A 19,334-nucleotide genomic window follows, 5' to 3' on the forward strand; every position below is an offset into this window, starting at 1 on the left:
AACCCCATGAGGTCATTACTTTTATTACCCTAATTAGATAAATAAATTTAATGAGCAAGAAGCATATAATTTCCCAATGTGACATGGAATAAACAAATTAAAAATGATTAGTCTTATCCACTATTTTTTTTTTTTGCAAGAAGCACTGTCACTTTGTGGACATCTCCTAGTTATTCAAAAGTGAGGGATCAAATGTAGACTCATTGACCTACCAGCTGTGTGACTTTGTGCTAGTCACATAGTTTTCTATGCCTCAGACATTTCAAAAAGGATTAAAGTTCAAAATTTTAGTTTTTTATGTAAGAAAGTGCTTATTTTATGTAATAGGTACTGTTCCAAATTCTAGTGCTTCAAGAGAACAAGGTTCCTGCTATCTTGCAAGTTAACCACGGAAGGAGAAGACACAAGTTGATATGTAAATACTAAATAAAATAGTTTTAGGTCATGATAAATGCTATGAAAAAGTCTAACTAAATATTAATGTGAAAAGTAGTTACTCTGGATAGAATAGTCAGGGAGGGTTTTTGGGAGATTTCTTTTGCACAGAGACATGAATGAGAAGTAGCCAGGTAGAGGAAGATGTGGTAATAAATATCCTAAACTGAATAAACTCCAGTAAATATTCCTTAAGGCAGGACAAGTGAAGAAGGGTGGATGGCCAGCCAGAAAACTAATTTGATTAGGGCTTAGATATTGAGTATCAAGTAGAGGATAAACTTGCAAAAATAGGAGTTTTCTCAGATTTTGCATACAATAATGTGAAAAGCTGCACAAATGGACTGTATTTCTGAACATCAGAAATACTTTGTACATTTCACCCAGTGTTGGTGTCATTGCTGCTGTCAAGGCAGTGATGTTGGGACGGGGGATACAGTGGTCTTTGGATGGTTATCAAGTCCTTCTCTGAAGCCAGGAACAAATAATTAAATGAGGAGACAAAAAGTGTCAATCAAAGCCAAAGGTTTATTAAAGAATTAGTACACTGTCAAGGGAGATGGAAGACCCTGAGCAGAAAGTAGCTCCAAGAGACCCACCCTCAGGAATTTATCTGTCTTTTTATGTGGTTAAGATTAGGCTGGCAGGGAAATAGCTGGGCCCCCCATCTTTGCAGGAGGGATTAAGGGGACTGGCAGGTTTGAATGACAAGGTCTTACAATACAATGGCGCATTCGGTGCATGATCTTATGCTGATTCCTAGGCATTTAATTGTACACATGAGATGCAAATAATATTTATGAGCTCTTAAGTAGGGAAAATGGCCCAAAAGGTAATTTAAGTGCACAAGTACTAGTTCCGTGCATGCACTACAGTCTGGCAAAAGGGGGTTTCCTTTATCTCTCTTTTCTAGAAAGATACATCTAACTGCAAAGCAGATGGTGTTGACCATAAGTGCTCAGTCAAGGGTAGAGGTTGCAATTTTATGTTAACTCTTTTGTCCCCTTTTGGTCACCTCCTATCTGCCCTGTCTCAGCAGAGCACTGGGATGATTTCACAACACAGCACCACGTGCACCAAGTGTAGCAGTCACCACTTCCCATTTCCCCTTTCTAAGATTCAGATTAATCAAGTTACACTTTTGCCATCACAAACTGATATGCATGCAGTTTTAGATAGCCATATTTTATCATACGAAATAAGACACACCTGTATTCAGGTCTGGTCCTCGGAAAATTTTTTTCATAAGTCAAAATATGATGCTCAACTCTGAGAGACTTCCAGAAAGCAACATGCTGAATTCCAAGATGCTCTTACCCTCTACCTCGGATGTGTCTAAGGGCACTCTGAGGCCTCTCCATGACCCAACTCTGTTCTATCTCAGGGAGAAAGGCCTCTCCCTACCCTAGATAAACCCTTCCTCCCAGGATTTATGACTAGCAACTCTTGGGCCTGCAGGTCAAGGCACAGGCAAGAGAGAGAGTTCCCTAAACAAACTATAACAATTTAGCAAACAATTTAACAATGAGACAGTCACTGGGTTGGCCCTGAGGTTAATGTCTTTGAAGATTCAAGGAAAATTTTCAGGGAAAATGTTCCTACCTGTGGGTTGTGATCATCACTCTTAGAACAATCTAAATCCTAATTTCATCCTTCTTAATGAATGACATAACAACTTTTGCAGTCTTTTACTCCTTTCTGAAGCCTTAGCTTTCCCACATTTGAAGGAGATTGGCTGCCTCCAGATGCACTGACAGGCTCCAGAGATAAGGAAGATAAAAATCAGTAAAGAGGAAGTACCTTAATAAAGAGGCATTACAGAAATATCAAGTCCTATCATGATTCACAGAGGAATTTGCCCCCAGAAAAAGGGTTCTTGGAGGAATTGTTAAAGGCTGAGCCTTCCTGTTGATATATGCTTTATTGTTATCAAGGCAACATTGCCAAATGAAGGGGCAGACAGGCTTCATGGAATTGATGACTGAGTTGTTCATCCAATACTTACATGGTGAGAGTGGAATGTTAAGTGCTTTTTAACAGTCCTTAAGCACATTAGAACTTTCAAATCATGATCCCTTTGTCTGTTACCAAATCCCTAGTTTATTTAAGAATGGCATTGAAGTAGGGAAAACTATTGAACTCAAACATTTCTTCTTCATATAGGCATTCTAAGACTAAACCGTAAGTGAATTGATTCTCCCCTTTTTTTAAAGAGTCTTGCTAGCCCCTATGATTCTCCTGCCTCAGTCTCCCAAGTGCTGGAATTACAGACATGTGCCATTATGATGCCCAAGGAGAACTGATCATTATAAGGGAGGAAAGATGAGTTGAAAGTGAACAGAAACTTAGTTCAACTACTCATGCCTAGTTTTCCCAGAGCTTCTTTGATGGGACAACATTCCATAAAGGATTTCAGTGCCTCTGACCCAGTACAATCTGCAACAATTGATCACCAAGATGGGCCCTTGGAGGCATACTAATCACTTAGTGCTGAAGCCAGTTCTTTGCCAGGTGAAAAAAAATAGCAAGAGACAGAGACTCATGCTCACACTCATTAAAAACTACATGTCTTATGATACAGGATTCATATATCATGGAAATAAGCTCTCAAATAGGTTCAATGTGAGCCAGCTTCCTAGTGAATCTACCATCTTTCACATTTTCCACAATCGTCTCATATCTTCTAATGTGACAGGATCAATAGATCTGAAACACACTTCAGTCTCTAAACAATAGAGTTGAGTAAACATTTTATTAGCTCCCCCTCCCCTTTAGCCCACATTCCCACACACTGGCAGCACAATACTAACAGATGTTCGGAGCCCTATTGCTGAGGTCAAACAATATCTTAAAAAGTCTTCTGAATTTCTAAAGACAGATTATTTTGCTTTGAGTTTTCTTTGGTTTTATGTGTGCTTTATGTCTTACTCAGAGTGAGCAAACTGGCTCACGGGCCAAATCCAGCCTGCCATCTGTTTTTGTAAATAATGTTTTATGGAACACAGCTCTATCCATTCACTTACGTATTTGTCTATGGTGATTTTGTACTCCAATAGCAGAGTTGAGCAGTCGTAACACAAACCATGTGCCTGCAAGGGCTAAAATAGTGACTCTAGGTACATTTTCTGAAAAGACTTGCTAGTTTGTGGTCTATTAACTTGAAAATTAAACTAACTCTCATGACTGGTGTGGTCTACATGGTAATCAATGATGTGCCAAAGCCTGTTCATGTCACTGGTGCTGGTGATGCCATCACTTCTCACCTAAGATCCAGGGATGTCATGCTGAGAGGTGGAAATTAGTCATGGAGGGAGCACTTATACCATGGAAATTGGCAGACACTACTACTTACACCAAGTAGTAGACATTCTGCTATCTGACAGGGATCTCATTTGCAGCATGGACCCAATTAATGTTAAACAACCTTTGTTAACTATAAAACTCATTGGGATAATATAGAAATATTAGAAAATACAAAGAAAAACAAGCTTTTGAACTTATCACCACAGATATAACAGCAATGTCTATGTCTTTCAATTTAATTAGATAATTTTACTTAAAAATATGAGAGCATAATATTTGTAATATTTATCATTGATAATATAAAACTTGTTGATGTTGACATTCTTCTTCAGCATCATTTTGTTTAGCTATCGAATATTCCTTACCTCAATTAAATTTACTAAGTCTCTATTATTGTGCATTAGAATGGCTATCATGGAAATCACCAAATATATATATAAACATAATTCTGAATATTCTTTAGGGTAACTTCTACAGCCTTATTTAATTAAAGTCCAAGATTTATGGTTAATTACTTGTTTTTATTTTTTTGGTCCTGTGTCAATCATTCATTCTTTAGCAATTTAAAGTAAGATTATAATGTGTTAGACACTTTCCTAGGAGTTGGAGATGGAACAATGAAAAAAAAATATGGAGGAAACATTCTTACCATCTTGGAGAGTTTCTTAACACGGTATTGAGCATTGTACCAAGGAATTTCATGAATTCTTAATGCAATTCTATCCAATAGAACACAAATTCATGGATTATCTACTTTATGCAGAATGGCCAAAGAAACTGAAGAATCATGTTATCTGTACTGTCACTGACAGCTTAATAGCCAATAACTTCATCATTACTGAGTTACAAATCCTGGTTAAAATAAACACCTAGAGCAAACCAACTTAAGCCAAAAGGGAAATATGAGGAAAGAAGTATATCTTACAGAAAACACAATTTCAAAAAATACAGCTAACTGTCAAAGAAAGAAACGCAAGCAGGGGTTCCACTTCTGCTAGGACACTCTCGTTTCTTTCCCATTCTTAGGATCTGCTTCAATCTTTGCTCTTTGCCAGGAAACTTCTTATGCTTTATTCTTCTACCAGTGGTAAACACAACTTCTGATAGCTATATTTGCAACATACATTTCAACACCCAAGGAAGATTATGACTGCCAACCCCATAAACCCAAGTTCAAAGAGTTGTGGGCAGAACACAGCACCTATATGTAGCTGCTCTACGGAAGAACAGGAACAACTGGTAAATTCCTAGGGGCATCCAGTAGCAAATTCATAACCTGCCTATTCTCCCCATGCCCTCTAGAGCTCTGGGTGGTTTGGTTTGGCATCGTTATACTGAGGTTATCCTCCCATCCTCACTCTATTGAAGGGAAAGCTGCTCTATGAAATTTTGCATGTATTTCTTGTATTACCTTCCATTATGTACAGCAGGATAGAAGAAGAAAAATGTGGTTTCTTAGAATAGGAAAGCCTTATAAACTTTAAAGTCAGAATCTTTGAGTTCAAGCTCCTTTTCTACCACTTACCAACACAACACATTGAGCAAATTGTCCAATGTGAAGGGGTAAGTTTTTAATACAAAAATGCATATTCCTACAGACCATAAGTTCATGTTTTTTAAACAAACTTATGAATTCCTGGAAAAATATAAAACAATGATTTGGAAACATTAAAAGACAATAAAAGCAAATAGTTTCTGAAGAAAAGATATATTTTTAAAGAGGAACTACTGAGAGTATTCTCTCCTGTATTTATTTATAGCTTGTATTCTGATTGATGACAGGAGAGAGTGCTGTGCTGGGCAGCTAGAACACAGCCTAACAATTAGAAGTCTTTCTGATCTGAAAACCAGTGACCAGAGTTTGGGTCAAGTACTAAAAAGTGAGGGAGTAATTCAGAAAAGAGCCAGAGAGGAAAAATCCATAATTCTGTGCACAAACTCATTCCAAATCCTTCCTGTTTTCTGACTCATACGTGCAAGAAATTGGCCCAAAGTAGATAAAGCCTCAGGACTTAGATTCAAATGACTATTCAAAATGCAAAATTTGAATCTGAGTATCAGTTTAACAACATACCCAAACCCAAACCACAATTGGGATATGAACCAGTATCTATACAACATAGCATTCACCATGATTGCTGAGAAATTCAAAATTACTTGTCATGAACAGAACTAGCAAAATGTGACATAGTGTCAAGTAAAATACAAATAATTGGGACTGCCTTGAATAGTTTGAATTAATAAACAAGAATTTTAGCAGAGCACGCCATCATGCCTGTAATTTCAGCTACTTGGAGGGTGGAGACAAGAGGATCAGAGTTGGAGCCCAACTTGGATAAAGTTAATAAGCCCCTATCTCAAAAGCTAAATAAAAACAAAAGGTCTGGGGAGATGGGTCAAGTGTCATGCATATATAAGGCCCTGGTTTAAGCCCCAATACAGAAAAAAAAGATGAAGGAAGGGAAGGAAAGAAATAAGAATTTTAAGGTTGTTATTGCAACTGTATTTAATAGTATAAACAAAATATATGCAAGCAATGAATTGAATGATAGAAAATCGCAGGAAAAGATAGAAACTATTTAAAAACTGAATAGAAATCCTAGAAGTAAAAAATTAGAATATTTAAAATAAAAAATTCTCTGAAAGAACTTAGAATACTAGAGATAAGATTTTTTTAAAAATGCTAATTAAAATGAAGACAGAGCAGACATTATCCAATCTGAAGAAGAAAAAGAATTATGTGGTTTGAGGAAGGGGAAAAACAGTTTCAGGAACCTATGAGATAGCAAAATATTTATATTTTCTAAATTGTCATTCCAGAAGGAGAGAAGACAGAGAATGAACAGAAAATATTGTGGAGAATAAACACAGAAACTTTTCATCTTGATAAAAGACACATTCACAGATTCAAGATGCTAATGAATCATAAGGTAAGAACACTGGAAAAAAATCCTTTGCAGTTAAACTGATCAAAGCCATAGATATAATGTTTGAACATAGAGGAAAACAGAACATCTGATGTTAGGAAGCAATGAGGTGCATGATTGTTAACTTCTCACCAGAAACTATGAATGCCAAATGATTGTTAAAGAAAGCAGAATAAAATCTTTACAGTGGTGAGATTACAATAAAAAACAAACCAAAAAACCTATTCGCTGAAAGTTCTATATCTAGCAAAAATGCTATCCAAAGACAAATAGGTGCTAGGCATGGTGGTGTACATCTGTACTTCTACTCATGAGGCTAAAGTGAAAGGATTGCTTGAGCTCACAAATTTGAGGCCAGCTTAGGCAACATAGTGATACCCTATCTAAAAACTCAGAACAAATGGGAAATATATAAAGAATTTTTCAGAGAAGAGCAGAAAAAATTGTAGCGAGGAAATCTGCTTTAGAAGGAAGGCAAAAGGCAATTCTTTAGCCTAAAGGGAAATAATAAGAAATTAAAAATGAAATATCTGTACAAATATAAAAGATGACTTTTTTCTCATAATTTTATTAAATAACTAGATAGTGCTCACTTCATTTTATTAAACATTGTCTTCTGGGGAAAATAAAGTATGTATATTTAATACCCGTGACAAATACAGAATTAGGGATTTGGGAATGATAAACAGAGCTCTACAGTTTCAAGGTTTCTACATTTTACAAGAAATTGTACAGTATGAACTCTAATTAGATCATGTAAGTAAACTACATATTTTATTACACCAATAGCAATTACCAGAAGCAAACTCTTAATAATGTAAGAAGAGAATCTATATTTTTAATGATGAATGAGTAAGAACATAATGGACCAATTCATTCTCAGATAATGGCATAGTGTTTGGACATAAGGACAAAGAAGCTATCTAAAGACACTGGAAAGTGAATGGAAACAGGAAGCTTCTGGTCGGGTCTATAGTTGGAACAGTCAAAATAGTACTGATGCTTGACATACCATTGGAAAAGAATTTCAGTTTTTCTTTCTTGGGTAACAAGAGGACCAAATTTGGAAAACTGTGTCTACTGAATTGGGGATATGGATGTGGAATCCTTCAATGGAAAGAGCAGAGAGATAGTTTTCAAATTTTTCTTTACAGTTTTTGGCTTACCTCTGAAAAATACACACATGGAGCAGTACGTGCTAAAAAGATCAGGTACAGAAAATGAGATTGAAAATATCATGAAAAACAATATGCAGTTTATTTATAACCAAGTCAAGTGCTTGTTAGAACAGAAAATCACTACTCATTAGAAAAAAATAGAATCCAGAGTTTTAACACCTTAATATTCACAAACCTACATGTGAATCTAGGGACTAACTTTCAAGAGAAAAGACAAATAAATAAAACTAAAAAATGATAGACATGTGGGAATTAGCAGAAACTTTTTAAAGTAGTTAATAAAATTATTTTAATAAAATAAAATAAGGCTGTTAAACATTAAAATTTTAATTTTAATACAATAGATAGGTACAATAAAATAGATATAATAAAATAGCAGATAGATACAATAAAATAGAACTAAATGAAAATTCTTGTACTGAAAAAACACAATATCAGATTTTCCTTCTTAAGCAGTGAATAGAGATAACAAATGAAAAATTCAATTAATTTTAGGTTCTGTCAATAGAAATTACATAATGTGATGAATATTGAGAATAAATATATAGCAGGTAGAGAATATCAAAGACTCAAAATAATATTAGCCTAACAATATCAGATTAGAGTTCTGGAAGGAGAGGAGACATAGATTGTGACACAAAAATTATTTCAGAAAATGTTGACTTCTTTTTTTTCAGAATTTAAGACATGAATATATAATTCAATGTATGTGATACCCCTCAACCAAAATACATGTGAAAAAGACCATGTCTTGGAATATCACAATCAACTGTTGATTAACAAGAGCAGACCTTGACAGTATCAAAAGAAAAACTAAAAATTACATTCAAGGGAAAACAAACTAATAGTTAACTTCTCATCAGAAATTATGGAGTTCAGAGATCGTGGAATGACATCTTTAAAATACTAGAAGAAAAACTGTCAGCCCAGAATTCTATATGCATTCAAACTACTTCTTGAAAATGAAGAAAAATAAAGATATTCTGGATAAAAGAAAATAAAACCTGTGGAGCACTACAAGAAACAACAGTATCTCTTTCATTCTTCTTCAAGCTGAAGAGGAATGATAATCCAAATAACATCTATTACCCTGTTGGTATTAACAGAACCATAAGCCCTTATAATTGTGGAATGCAAAGTCCCTTCAAAGGCATGTATGTATTCAACAAAATAGCCTGCATACTAAATCATAAACCTAGTCTCTTTAGTTTAAAAAGTTTGAAATCATGCAGAGAATGCTTCCTGACCACAATGAAATTAAGCTAGAAATCAATAACTTGTAGGTAAAATCCTCAAGCATCTGGAATTTAAACAACACATCTAAGTAATTTCTGTACCAAAGAAGAAATTGATACTGCAAAAATCTTTAAATTGATAGCAATACAAGTACAATATTTCAAGGAAATGTTTGGAAAAGGAGAACAAAACTAGAGTACAAACACTTTCAGGTCTCAGTATTTCTACAAAGTCAAAATAATAATGATAGTGTGGTACTAGAAAAAAATATTTGCAGTACATATACCTGACAAAAGTGTGTCTCTAGAATATATAAACACTTTTACTCATCTAAATGTCAAAGTCAAAAAAGAATAATAACACCAAATGTTGACAAAAATGTAGAGTAACCAGAACTTTATAGATTCTTGGTGGAAGTGTAAAGTGGTTCAACTACTTTAAAATATTTCTGAAGGTTTTTTTTTTTTTCATAAAACTGGATGTATACTTACATTATGATCCATCAATTTTACTGGTAAGTTCTTCCTTTCCCCCTCCCCCAAAAAAAACCCTACAAGTGTATGATGACAAAAGAAATGTTTACCCCAGCTTTAATTGTAATAAAGCTTACATTCTCAAAAACAGGAGAATTGATAAAGTTACTGGTATTTTGATGTAATAAAATACTACTGATGCATAAAAATAAGGAAATATCTGATACATACAATTGTACTGGTTTTCTACTGGTGCCATAATAAATTAAAACAACTTTATCAGCTTAAAACAACACAAATTCTTTTGTGCAGGACCTGATTGAGTACTCTTCTGCCTTGCTGAAGATTTAACCCAGGGCCTTGTGCATGCCAGGGATCCAAAATGGTGACTGGGACACAGATGCAGACTGCATGAGCTCCAGGAATTAGGGACCTTGCTGAGACACTGGAGACATACTTGGCTGAGATAAAGCACCAGGGAGAGCTGAAACCTCAGTACCCTGAACCCCTAGGCCATGGAAGTCTTCTCCACATGATGATACACTGAAAGAATAGGTGGGCCACCACCCCCATGCTGCTGCCACCCGCCCACTAGCCCACCAGGCCTTCACCCAACAGGCCCACCAGGCTGCCGCCTGCTTGCCAGCCCACCAGCACACCAGCTGCCACCCACCACAGGAGGGCTCCAGAACCACCAGATGCCAGCTCCAAACCTGCCTAGGAGACACAGACAAACAGGACTGTATGCTAAAGGAGTAACACCAGAATAACTAATACTGAAATTCTACTGTTCTTGAAATGGGAATTTTTTCTTCTTTTTTCTTTTTTTCTTTTCTTTTCTATAAGTGTTTTTCTTGTTCACTGTTTAATTGTCCACCATCTCTCCCAGTTGTTTTCTTTGGTTCTCCATTTTTTTTCTCTCTTTCTTTTTCTTTTTTCTCCTTCTTTCTTGGTTTTGTTAGATTTACTAGTGTAAATTAGCTAATACTGAATTACACATAGACCAGGGACAGAAACAGTACGAAGTGGAATGATAGGAAGACGAAAAAGGGATGGAAACTATTCTTGCCCTGAAAATAAATTAGTACAGGATTCAGAAGGAAACAAAGAAAATGGATACCAAGATTCAGACTCCAACAAAACAAGGATAAACTATACCAAGGAACCCAATGAAGCCCACAAGAACAGTCTCAAAGAAGAAATCCTGCAAGTAATCAATGAGAATTTCATAGACATGTTACTAGACATGGTTAACCAAAATGTACAGGAGGCACTCAAGAAATTCCAAGGCAACAAAAATAAAGAATATGAGAAGACACAGAAACAAATAAATGAACTCATAGGAGCCTTAAATAAACACCAAAGTGAAACAAAGAACACCATAAATAGATAGATAAATTAATTAAGGGTGAAAATTGACAATATTAAAGAGGAAGTGACCCATGATATGGAGAACCTCAGAAAAAAGAATGAAACAGAAATACAAAACAAAATGGAAGGCCATTCCAGCAGACTAGAACAAGCAGAAGACAGAATCTCAGAACTTGAAGATGAACTGGTAATTAAAGGAAAAACTGAAGAAATATTAGTCAGACAACTCAAGACCTGTGAAAGGAATATGCAAGAACTCACTGACTCCATCAAAAGACCAAACCTGAGAATCATGGGATTGAAGAAGAAGAGGTGCAAGCAAAAGGAATGTGTAATATATTAAACAAAATAATAACAGAAAATTTCCCAAATCTAGAGAAAATTATTCCCATTCGGGTACAGGAAGCCTCCAGGACACCAAACAGACTTGATCAAAACAGAACTACCCCATGACGTATTATCATTAAAACAACAAGCACAGAGAATAAAGAAAGAATATTGAAGGCTGTAAGAGAGAAAAACAAATAACATACAAAGGTAAACCCATCAAAATCACAGCAGATTTCTCAACAGAAACCTTAAAAGCAAGAGGAGCATGGAGTGAGGTCTTCTGGGCACTGAATGAAAATAACTTCAACACTAGGCTACTCTACCAAGCAAAACTATCATTCAATATAGATGGAACAATAAAAGTCTTCCATGATAAGCAGAAACTAAAGCAATATATGATGACCAAGCCACCACTACAAAAGATTCTTCAAGGAATTCTGCACACAGAAAGTGAAAGCAAACAAAACCATGAAAGGGCAGGCAATACCAAACCACAGAAGAAAAGGCAAGAAAGTAAAGAATAACACTGATTCAGCTGCACACAATCAAACCCTTAAACAACAAAGACAACTAAATGACGGGAATCACCACATACTAACAACACTAACACTGAATGTTAACAGACTTAATTCCCCCATCAAAAGATACCACTTGGCAAACTGGATTAAAAAGGAAGATCCAACAATCTGCTGCCTATAGGAGACCCATCTCATCGACAGAAACAAGCACTGGTTGACAGTAAAAGGCTAGAAGATTTACCAAGCCAATGGCCCCTGAAAACATGCAGGGGCTTGGGATGCAGGGGTGGTTCAATATATGCAAATCTATAAATGTAATACAGCACATTAATAGAAGCAAAGACAAAAACCACTTGCTCTTCTCAACAGATGCAGAAAGAGCCTTCAACAAGATCCAACACCACTTCATGATAAAAGCTCTAAGAAAACTAGGAATAAAAGGAATGTACCTCAACATTGTAGAGGCGATATATGACAAACCTACAGCCAACATCATACTTAATGGTGAAAAACTGAAACTATTTCCCATAAAATCAGGAATGAGACAAGGGTGCCCACTATTCCTGCTCCTATTCAACATAGTATTGGAATTCCTAGCTAAAGCAATTAGGCAAGAAGAAGAAATAAAAAGAATACAAATAGGTAAAGAAATAGCCAAAATATCCCTATTTGCAGACAATATGATCCTATACCTTCAAGACCCAAAAAACTCTACCCAAAAACTCCTAGACACCATAAACAGCTATAGCAAAGTGGCAGGATACAAAATCAACTTACAAAAATCATTACCTTTTTGATACACCAACAATGAACAAACTGAAAAGGAATATATGGAAACAATTCCATTTACAATAGCCTCAAAAAAAAATCAAATACCTAGGAGTAAACCTAACAAATGATGTGAATGACCTCTACAAGGAGAGCAACAAACCCCTGAAGAAAGAGATCATGGAAGACTACAGAGGTGGAAAGATCTCCTGTGCTCATGGATCGGTAGAATCAACAGTAAAAATGGCTATACTACCAAAAGCAATCTACATGTTCAATGCAATTCCCATCAAAAGTAATGACTTTCATCACAGAGATTGAAAAATCTACCTTAGAGTTTATTTGGAAGCACAAGAGACCATGAATAGCCAAAGCAATACTCAGCAAAAAGAGCAATGCTGAAGGTATCACAATACCCGACTTCAAACTACATTACAAAGCAATAGCAATAAAAACAGCATGGTACTGGCACAAAAACAGACATGAAGACCAGTGGAACAGAATAGAGGACCTGGATATGAATCCACACAGCTATGCCCACCTTATTTTTGACAATGGTGTTAAAAATATATGATGGAGAAAAGATAGCCTCTTCAACAAATGTTGCTGGGAAAAGTGGTTATGCATCTGCAAGAAACTGAACCTAGATCCATGTTTATGACCCTGTACTAGTATCAGCTCAAAATGGATCAAGGACCTAAACATCAGATCTGAAACTCTAAAGGTAGTACAGGAAGGAGCAGGAAACACTCTGGAAGTAATAGGTATATGCAAGGACTTCCTCAATAGAACCCCAGCAGCCTAAGAGAAAGGATGGACAAATGGGACTTCATAAAATTAAAAAGCTTCTGCACAACAAAAGAAATGTTCTCTAAACTGAAGAGACCACCCACAGAGTGGGAGAAAATATTTGCCAGTTGTACATCAGACAAAGGACTGATAAACCAGAATATACAGGGAACTTAAGACATAAACTCTCCCAAAATCAATGAACCAATAAAGAAATGGGCAACTGAACTAAACAGAACTTTCTCAAAAGAAGAAATTCAAATGACCAAAAAAACACATGAAAAAATGCTCACTACCTCTAGCCATAAAGGAAATGCAAATCAAAACCACACTAAGATTCCACCTCACCCCTGTTAGAATTGCCATCATCAAAAACACCACCACCAACAGGTGTTGGTGAGGATGTGGGGAAAAAGGAACTCTCCATACACTGCTGGTGGGAATGCAAGCTAGTGCAACCACTCTGGAAAAAATGTGGAGGCTTCTTAAAAATATAAACATAGAATCTGCCATATGATCCAGCAATCCCACTCCTGGGGATATACCCAAAGGAATGCAACACAAGTTACTCCAAAGGCACTTGTATACCCATGTTTATTGCAGTGCTATTTACAATAGCCAAGTTATGGAAACAACCAAGATGCCCCACTACTGACAAATGGATCAAGAAAATGTGGTATTTATACACAATGGAATTTACTCAGCCATAAAGAAGAATGAAATGTTATCATTCGCAAGTAAATGGATGGAACTGGAGAACATCATTCTGAAGGAGGTTAGCCAGGCTCAGAACACCAAAAATCGTATGTTCTCCCTCATATGCTGACCTTAGATCTAGGGCAAATAAAACAATGTTGATGGATTTGGGTCACATGACAAGGAGAAAGCACACACAGGAGGTATGGGGATAGGTAGTAAACCCAAGACATGAAAGCGTTTGAAGTCCCCACTCCAGAAGAACTAATACAGAAACCTTAAAGTGCCAGAGGTCAACACGAGACGGGGATCAGGAACCAGTGTAAAGATCAGTTAGAGATGAATCAACTTGGGTTTTAACCATTTGTACATGGAAGTAATGCTAGGAATCTCTCTGTATAGCTATCCTTAACTCAACTAGCAAAAATGCTTTGTCTTTCTTATTATGCTTGTGTCTTCTCTTTGACAAAATTAGAGATAAGGGCAGAACAGGTTCTGCCTGGAAGTGAGGGGGTTTGGGGGGAGAGGATGGGGTCAGGAGGTGTGGGGGGAGAAATAACCCAATGTATGCACTTGTGAATAAATGAATAAAAAAAACCTTACACATCTATATATCATCATCCAGTTACAGGATATCTTTATTAGGGTTCTTACTCATTTTTAACCTTTCCCTTAGGCATTTCAACTCCTTCACATTACATCTTATTATGTTAATTGTCCACTGAATAAGGAAAATCACAGGATTGTCCCTAATATAAACACAATGAATATGTGTTGAAGACAGATGTGGGCTCTAGCCATGCAGCTGCAGTTCACACAGAACAACATGGGGTGGGGAGATGCCAGAAAGATCCAGTTTTAGGAAATGACTGACAAAACCACAAATAATCATTGCAGAGTAATCATGGCTCAGAGGCTGCTCTACACAATTGTTGGCATGGCAGTCTGAGAAGATGTGATTATAGGACAACAAAGTCCATGCAGCTGGCCTCATAATAAAGTGGAATTCTTTGCAGAAAATTGGTGAACTACTGCCAGCTCCTAAGTCCAAGGTAAACAAGAACAGAAAGAATAGATTCATTTTCCATTTAGATTTACATGAAAGCAGAGTAACCACATTGCTATTGCTGAGGCTGAGATCAGGACCCAGAGCGAGTGGATGAAGTTTCATTTTTCTGGTTCCCATGTGCCTTACAACTCAACTATGTCTGGTGGGGAAAGGGTAACCCCCACTGGAAGTCACAAATAAAGACGCTCCTGTATCAGTCAACTTGATCCTCTCATCCAGCCTCACCAATTCTTGCTTGAGGTAGGATTACTTTAGAATATAGCTCTAGTTGTTAATATACTGGGTTTATATATAGAACAAAGGGGAGGCTTGCAATCAGTTGTTTCCTTGGAAGTGGTGTTCAAGAAATTTAGAGTTTAGGCAATGGTGCCTTTTTTGGGGTTCACAAATTTTGAAGATATTTGTTCCCAAAGGGTGATACAGGAATAAATTGTATCAGAATTAATAATTACTTCTGATATGTTTAAGTGTAGGTTCAGAGTCCTATTCTAGACCCAATGAAGAGTGATCTGGCTGTCCAGCATGAAATAGATTCTATATTTAAATAGGTACTCTATAGTGTATAAAGGACACACTAAAATTTGAAAAGCCTTACTTACTAGATGAAGTCTGTGATGGGGCTTCAGTGTTTCCTTAGAGTTCCTAAATATGGGTAAAATTTTATGTATTGCCAAAGAGAAGGTCCATGCTTTCATGAGGATTTCAGAGGTTTTATGGCCCTAAAATGTTAACCATCAGATTACACTGTTTTCTGAAGAGTGGTTAGGCTTTGGTGGACTCATCTGCAGGCTAATTATAGCCTTTCCCTGAATTTAGCAACCATAAACCAATCCCCAGACAATCAGATCTAAAATTGTAAATTGTATGAAAGCCATAGGGAAAACTCTTCAGTTCTTACCTTTCATTTCCTTGCTTTTCCTCCATTCCCTAACTTGCCCTTCCTACAGTTGACTAGGTAGATGTTCTAAGACCCCAACCCACCTTAAGCCTGAACCATAGTGACAAGACTAGACAGTATATGGGAAGTCCCACACTCTCATCTATACACACCTATAGTAAATGTTGCAACCAGTAGATGTATAATCTTGCAAACGATAGATGCTCCTTGAGTTACAATGAAGTAACACCTGACAATTCATTGGAAGTCGAAAATTTCATGAGTTGAAAATGCATTTAGTGCAACTAATCTATGAACGTCATAATTTAGCAACACAGTACACTGCAGAGTATCCATTATTTACCCATGATTGTGGCGCTGACCTTGAGCTACAGTTTGCTGTAAGTCCCCAGAATCACAAGAGAGCATCATACCATATATTGCTAGTCTGCAAGATTAAAATTCAAAGCTCAATGTGTAGTGCATATTTCTTCTGAACCATTGTCAGGTCAAAAAATCACAAATTTAAACCATCCTAAGACAAGCACTACTAGTAGATTTATAAAATCAAAGCTACACTTTCTCTACCTATCTTTTTTTATTCCTTGTATATGGGCATCTTACAGAATTCATTTTATACCACAAAACCAGCAAAGAATAAATTTTCACTTGCTTTATTTTCATTAAATTAAATCTGGGTTCCAAAGAATCCTAGGCTGGAGAGAATCCAACATTAGCTGTGTCTGCCTTCCTTCAAGCATTCAGAACTCTGCAAAGATCCTGGGCTGTCTTGCCCAGACATACATACAGGGCCAAGGTGCCTCTAGTTGTTAGGCTAAACTGATAAGCACTGAAACAGCCAGTGACAGCCTGCACAGTCAGACTGGTTCAGCACTTGCATTTCTTTCATCTGTATTTAGAGGATAGGAAACGTCTCTGAAGCTGAGAACCCTGATGTCTTAGATCTAGCTTCTCCCTATGAATCATGTGAACCCTATGAGTTCATGGACAGGTACTCTTAGCTCCCTAAGTTCCAAGTTTCTTTCCTATTACAGAACCCACTGTCTGTAGAGGTAACACCTGACCTTCTTTGTGATACCTTGTGGGAACTGGATATTAAGGTAAAGCAGCACAAATGTTGACACACTGGTTATTACTGCTGTAATAAATAAATCTTTTATCTTTGACCTATATGTCTCGTGTCTTCTGCTGGCTTCCCTAAAATTGTAGCAATCTAACTTGTTAGGAAGCAGTGTATAATCTTATGGCTTGTATAATTCTGTGCTCTTTCTGCAGCAATGTTTACCTGCAACAAATCTGACTTTGCCAAATGCCTTTCATACACTGTATGAAATCTGCCAATGATCTCTTTAAGGATCAGAGTTATGCATCCACGTGTCCTTACTCCTGGTCCCACATTCTTCCTGTCCTTTCCAGGCCTTGAAACTGAGGCTCTGACACATAATATACTTGAACAAACCTACATTTTGAAAAAATTCTTAATAAAGATTAAATGTGTAAATAGTGATTACTTAATATGATAGTTTTACAAATACTTACTAAGTGCCATAAAAGTACAGGCTTTGTTATAAAATAAGTATCTATTTTATTCACTTTTAGGGAGGGAGCAGGTAATTATATACTATTATGGAGAGGTTAAAGGAGCATTTTTTTTTTACAAATCATTTTCTAAATCTGTCTTCTATTTTTCCAGTTTACTTGCAGGCTCTCCTTCTTCTCTTCATATTTTATGGTCCTAATAGGTCATTGCCTATAACAGCTCAATTCCTGCTCAGGCACAAAACTCTAACTGCCCTGTGAAAGGGGCTGCAACTATAGTCTATGGCTCAGGAAATTTCCCAGCCTGCAGCTCCCATCCCCCTCCTAGTTAAAACATTTGAGCTTACGTATGGTTCACATGTTTTCATCCCACATTGGATGAAATATACACACATGTGTGTATATGCACTCTCATGAATATAGGTGCAAACATGCATACACATAGTTTGTACAAAAAAGTACATTAACGTGAATCTACAAGCTCAATAATATTAATAATGTCCATGTATCCGAAACCAGCTTAAAAATAGAATATTATCAAAATATTCAAAGTTATCTGAATGACTCCAATATCATCCCCAAGCTCTTTGAAATAATTACCTTGTTATTTTCCTTTAACTTATGGTTTTACTTCATCTCTTCATAAGTTCCCAAACAATATACTGTTTTAATACTCATGGTTTTGAACTTTATGCAAAGGTAACCATATGCATTATTTCATGAAATTTTCCTGAAATTTGTATAATAATTATTATTCCTATTGTTACATATATGGATAGATTTCATTCACTTTTACTTGATAGAGTCTATCTCTCTTTCTCTCTCTCTCTCTCTCTCACACACACATCCCTTTAAGACCTTGCTCCCTCTCTCTCACCTATGATTCTATTATTTTTTCTGCCTAGCTTTGGTCCCAGATGCGATTCCCGTATCACTCTCAGCATTATGCTCTTTAGGCCCAGGGCTATCCTGTCTCCCTCCCGTGTCTGGGTCAGATCCCCAGGATATTCTACCTCAGTCCTGATCCCCACGTCTCTTTTTTTCTGGAAAAAGTGGACAGAAGATCTCAGATCTTCATGCAAGAACCAAGAACGATTTTAGGCATCTACCAGCTCTACCACTCAAGGAAATTATGGCTGCTTTTTTAGCAGCCACATATGGTGGCAGAGGGTAAAGGAGTTGCTTACGATTCTTCCAATTCCTTCTCTACTTCCCTCATGGCAAGATATGTAAGTCACATAGCGCAGCGAAACTATTCACAAAGGAGTAGCAGCTTAGTCCAGCATCATAGTGCAAATAAAACAATAAACAAACAAAACAAAACAGCAGGTCAACATTCAAAAATTTTTAAAAAGCTTATTAGACTTGTTCCAAAGATCAAAACATATCCTGATATTGAATTTGGGTTGGAGGACGGCTAGTGAGTTGGATATGAAGAGTCCACTTTATATTCTCATTTAAAAAAGTCTTTTTATTTTGTCATCCTTCTATGATACCCTAATCCCCTTTTACTCTCTTTTCCTGCTTTCTATCATGTGCACAGAGCTGGAGTGTTGCTTATGATAAGCCTACTACATTTCATAAATCTTACTTAAATTGGTCTAATTGGTGTTAGTGTTACGGATTTGTTTTGAGACAAAGTGCATTGGGTTTACAGGAAGGCAGATGATGGTTCATTTAAGCTAGGAAACTGACAGATGAGAAACTTGGGAATGCTGAAGAGAGAGAAGGACTGGCAATGGTGAATTGAGTAAGGACAATGCCAACAGAATTTTGGCCATTTTGCTGATTTTTGCAAACATAT

At 36.6% G+C, this 19,334-nt stretch overlaps 1 long non-coding RNA gene across 1 annotated transcript in view; it reads left to right on the forward strand.

Annotated features, from left to right (window-relative positions):
• The window catches only part of LOC141413878 (uncharacterized), a 63,594-nt gene extending 49,109 nt beyond the window's left edge, over positions 1 to 14,485 (forward strand). Inside the window, exons 2-3 of the long non-coding RNA XR_012438855.1 lie at positions 6,559 to 6,668; positions 9,865 to 14,485. This is a non-coding gene — a long non-coding RNA (uncharacterized lncRNA). The remainder of the gene's footprint in view (positions 1 to 6,558; positions 6,669 to 9,864) is intronic.
• Positions 14,486 to 19,334: the final 4,849 nt, after the last annotated feature.

This window comes from Castor canadensis, chromosome 11 (assembly GCF_047511655.1).
Source record: "Castor canadensis chromosome 11, mCasCan1.hap1v2, whole genome shotgun sequence".
In the NCBI taxonomy this organism is placed as follows: Eukaryota; Metazoa; Chordata; class Mammalia; order Rodentia; family Castoridae; genus Castor; species Castor canadensis.